At 34.1% G+C, this 5153-nt stretch overlaps 1 protein-coding gene across 2 annotated transcripts in view; it reads left to right on the forward strand.

Annotated features, from left to right (window-relative positions):
• Pkia (cAMP-dependent protein kinase inhibitor alpha) overlaps window positions 1-5153 on the forward strand; it is a 69457-nt gene that overhangs the window by 52296 nt on the left and 12008 nt on the right. The window contains exon 1 of one of the 2 annotated variants that reach the window (XM_029538080.1): window positions 1912-1995. The exons of the other annotated variant lie outside the window; for it this stretch is intronic. The gene's annotated coding sequence lies outside the window, so the exon portion shown is untranslated. Of the gene's footprint in view, window positions 1-1911; window positions 1996-5153 lie in introns of those variants that run through there. 2 annotated transcript variants of the gene reach the window in all.

Consider the following 5153-nt stretch of genomic DNA (forward strand, 5'->3'; position numbering starts at 1 on the left):
AAAAAAAAAAAAAAGTGTTCATGGATAACTGTTCATGTGTTGCTAGAGAAAGGGGAATTTAAGAAATTAATGTAAGAGGACCTGATCTTCCCTCTCTAAGGTACCTGGCAAAAATAAGAGAAGAAGATCTAAATATGGTTTAAGAAACAAAAAAGAAAAACTACAGAAATTATCACTAGGAATAAGGGCAAAGGGGTAATTGTTAAGTGAGCAAAAGTGTTTGTGAGTACCCTTGAAGCCACTGGATGCTTAAATGGACAAAAATAGTTTCCAATATATTTAAGGCCTCTGATTTTAATAGTTGTAAGCTACATTCTCTTATTTTAAACTTGTGATTGGCTGAACAGTATGAGGACATTAAAACAACTAAATAGTGGTATAATCAACCAACTTTAGAATTTGTAAAAGCAGAATAAAATATAATCATAGAAACAAAAGATAGGCTGTCATTTATACTAACAGTGGATAAGATATGGTAGGAAAACCATTGCCAACTTTGAACAAGTTCAACTAGTGACATGGGACTTTCCTAAGTACCCATGCACTGTCACCACCAATTATTTAAACTATATTTGACAAATCAATAAGAGGGCATTAATTTTACTGCATCTCATTCTTGGAGTCCATTTCTTTTCAGTATTTTATCTGCTAAAAGAGAGCCTCATGATGTACTGTTGCCAAGTATCAAAACACTGGATTCTTCTTAATAAATACCTGTGCACCTGCTCAGTCACGTTGTAGACTGAAGGATCACCATTCCTAATAATCTCTATAGAAAGCAAACTCAGGGTTGTTTGTGCCTGGGTGTTTTGCAAAGATTTTCTTGAAAGTGAATAATTGGATTTGGGACTGCAATATCCAAGCTTTCAAATGAAAAAGATATGTTTTGGAAAATGTCATATCTGCCCCCCCAAAAAAAACTTTATGAGGATACAGGTGGAATTAATTAGGTTGTATAATAGAAAATATAACTATTTGAAAACTTTACCTGACTCAGTACCCAGTAAACAAATATATGACAAAAGAGTGATGCTCAGTATTGTGTGTGTGCATGCATATGTGTGCTTGCAAGAACAAAGGAGCCACTCCTGACACAAGACAGATGATAGAGACATCAGCAAACAGGGGTGTAAAGCATTTTCTTATGCTTTTACAGTCCACATTGTAAAAAATAAAGCTTTACAAATATCTGAAAAGGCTATTAAAGTTCTCTTCATTTTTGTAAACCTAAAAGAAAAATCTGTATGAGGACAGGTTTTCCTCATATAGCGCAGTGGAAGCAACGTATTGCAATAGATCTAGTGTAGATGCAGATTTGAGAAGCCAGATGTCCTTTATTAACCCAGACATTTATAAATGCCAGAGTTATGAATGTAAAACTCTACAAAATTTCTGTCATCATTTTCTTTTTCTTTTAAAAAAATATTTCCTTCCAAAACAAATGTTTATGTACACATATATTAGGTTTATTGGTATCTTTCAGGGAATTAATAAATACTTATATTTGACCAGTTCTTTCATTTTTTCACATGGTAAATGTTAGCAGATTTGTTCCACATAAATGAAAGCTCATTGGAGTTCTTGACCACTGTTCTTACTGCAGGGAAGTCTTAGACAGAAAACACCAATGTGTCTTAAGTACTGAGCACACTGGAAATTGCACAGGATTTCATTATTTTAACATTTGAGGATTTTTGTCACTGAATTTGAGAGTGGAACGAGGTAATTTTCTCTGTTTCTGACATTCAGTCTTCATTTTTAAAACTGCATTGTTCACACTAGAATCCTCTGCGTTGGAGGCAGTCTCTCCACCCTCCCTTCCAAGTGTGCGACTCCCATTTCATGTGTCCCATTTACAGAAGTAAAATTAGCATGTTCTTCAGTTACCACTTGGCTCATGACTCAATGTCACTATAAAACCATCTTAGCAGCTTCATAGGCTCAGCTTCTTCTAGGATACGCCGATGTGGAAAGCTTCAGTTCAAGATAGGAGGCGTAAGTACATGTGGTTATGAGGTTCTTGAAACCTTACTAAATCTGTCATTTCTGCTAGAGGAAAGTCTGCTTTCTGTCTGAATAGTTGCACTGTGATATTAGAAGAAATAAAAGACATGAAGTATGAAAGTCCCCAAACAATTCATGTGTATTAGCTCAGAAAGCCCCCTTCCATTTAATGTTTCCTGAGGCTAGCCCTGGTCACTTCCTTCACAGTGAGAGGGAGGGGCCTGCTCCAGGGAGCAGAGCATGATTAGTACTTACTTCATAAGTGTTGACCTAATTGCATTAAATATTATTTTTGAAATTTAAATTTTAAATTGTAATTTATTATTTGGTAGCTCAATATTTAAAAATAAAATATCTCCCCTCCCCACTCCAGACCTTAATTAATATAACTATATTTGCATAACTGGGTTCAGAAATGTACCATATTCTGTGTCTATATACAATAAATTATCATTAATGCCTAGAAAATTCTAAATGTAGCAACACAAGTAGGAAACAAGTCCATTGTTACTATATTTTTCAAGGGTTTTCTCTTTATACGGTTAGAATAAATAAATGCTAATTGGTCCTCTGCTAAACCTCTGTCAGCTGCTGGAATTTATTTCCTTTTTTTCTTTCTTCCTTCCTTCTTTCCTTCCTGTTTCTAGATATGTTATAACTTTCAGTGACAATGCTACAGAATTTCATAGCAAAAGTTTGTTCTCCATGAGGTGATAATGTTTTTTTGTTGTTGTTATTGTTGTTGCTTTTGTTTGTTTGTTTGTTTGTTTGTCTGTTTGTTTTGTAAAAGATGTCTCTGGATCTTTGGTAGCTGAAAGAGACCCATGCCTAAATACTTGATTTGGATGAGGGAAGGCATTTTGTATGGAAAAACATGTACTTTGAGGAACCTAAGAATAATAATAAAAATAATAATGGAAAGACTTGCATAGAATTCAAACCAGCTATGTATTTTGTCCATAGATGGAATTACATTTTTTTCTGCTTTGTATATGTTTATCTTGTGCTATCTGTATGCTATTTTCTTTTATCATAAATTTGTTTATCCAAATAAAGTATGTTTTAAATATAAATTTTTTATTTATAGCTAATATAATTATTAAGGTGAGAACTGTGATGAAATACCTAATGCTTAGTTCATAATTTATTTTAGATGTATAGTCTACACATAAATCTAATAAATTGATTTATTTAATATTTAATACAAAAATATTTAAGAGGAGAGACTTCTATAGGAATAGTGCTTCTTCATCAGTTCTTATTGTCATAGACTCAATTCAAATCCAATCTGTGTATAACCAGTTGAGGACAATTATAACACACCTTTAGAATTTTCATATCCCGGTTTGTCTCAGCTCATGCCTATTAGCTAAGAGTGAACCAAATGCGAGTTCAAAACCGTCAGTTCTGTTCACGGCGATGGACTTTCCAGCTTCTTGTTCAGTTTTTTTTAATTCATATCCTCTGTTGGATATAACCAGTGATACGCTTCATTTTGATTCTGCATATCTTCTTATACTCAGCAGCAAGAGAGTGGGTTAGGCAAACCCCACGTCATGACAGTCTGCAGAGAAAAGCAGTAGTAGGAAGAAGACAAGGAAATTCTTTTATAAAATAAGACCTGGATTTTAAGTCTTGGTCTGCATATGATTTAAGGGTCATTTGAAGTATGAGACATTTTTAACTGAAAATGAGGTATTGATTTTTATCTTATTTTCTTTTGCCAGATGATGAATAATAGCAGTTGTGTTCTTTCTTTTAAGTCATGCTTTGAAAACCTATTTTAAAAGACACTTACTGAGAATAGAAACTATAAAAAGTGTGTATTTCTCTCACTTCATTTCTCCTTAAATACTTACAGGTATATTACTGATATTTTTATTCAGTTCTAAACCTTCAGGTTAATGTAGAAAGTAAATATAATGTTGCTAATCGTGCTCTAGCTAAGGACAATATCCTTGTAACTAGTAGAATTTAATCATAACAAGGTCAAAACATTATTACTGACTCAGAAACAGCCTCATAAAGATGTAAAAGGAGTGCGTTAGGAATTTATGAACCTATGTTCCAAAAGTTTAAGTACCAGAGTAAAGATGGTGTGGAAGGTTGACTCACACAGTCCTCACACTCTGCATGAGTTGAATCATTCAGGTTAGAGTGGGCCCATTTTCATTTGCCATCATCTGGAAACAGGGACAGTCCGTGGCTGCAAATAAAAGGACCTTTGCTGTTTCTATACTTTGATTTAAGACTGACACTATGCAAGTAACTATGTTAGAAATGCATATTGAAAAGCTAATAGCAAAACACATTTTCTTTTCAAATTAAAGTTTTCGTTAGCAAACAAATGATAGGACTGATTTTTGACATTTTTATGTATCTATATAGCACTTGGTTTTCCTCACATCTGTCACTTCTACCCTCCCCATCCCGCCCACTCCCTCCCTTTCTGTCCTTCTCCAATGGATTCCACTTCTGCTTTATCTCATAATCATTCCATAATTGAGAGAGTATATGCAATATTTCTTTCATCTTATTAATAAGTTCTTGACTTGTCATAGCTTGCTATCTGTCTAGAAAGAGAGGTCACCATAATGTTGTCAGTGTTTTCTACAGACAAAATTCTGACTTATAAAGTGTTGTCTGAAGACGGGGAAAATGATTAAAGAGAAGATGAGCTTTGGCTGAATTCTGAAGGCTCAGTCTGTTTCACCAAGCGAATGTATTTGCATTCCTGGTGGGCAGCAGATTTAAGCAAAGGCACCATCACATATCTCTGAAAAACATTGTGCTATATTCTGCAGTATACCAACATGGCACGTGTGGTGAAGAAAAACAAGATGCAGGAGCCTTGGCTCTTAGAAGGAATTCTAATTTTTAGAATTTATAGACTGTGTGTGAAGCTTTGGAGTGTTTTCAGAATGGCCTAATATTGTTCTGGAAGCATCACTTAAAATAGAAAGAAAATGAAAGTGATAAAAAAAAAACTATTTGTTGAGAAGTAATTAGCAATGATTTCAAGGGTGAGAGATAAACAAAAATGTGCTAAACATGGTGTATAATGTTATAGCAAGTGGGTGATGATATAGGAGATGGTATAAAAGAAAATCAGTAGCATGTTTCAAAAAGGAAGGAAGAAGGAAGGGAGG

This window comes from Mus pahari, chromosome 4 (assembly GCF_900095145.1).
Source record: "Mus pahari chromosome 4, PAHARI_EIJ_v1.1, whole genome shotgun sequence".
In the NCBI taxonomy this organism is placed as follows: Eukaryota; Metazoa; Chordata; class Mammalia; order Rodentia; family Muridae; genus Mus; species Mus pahari.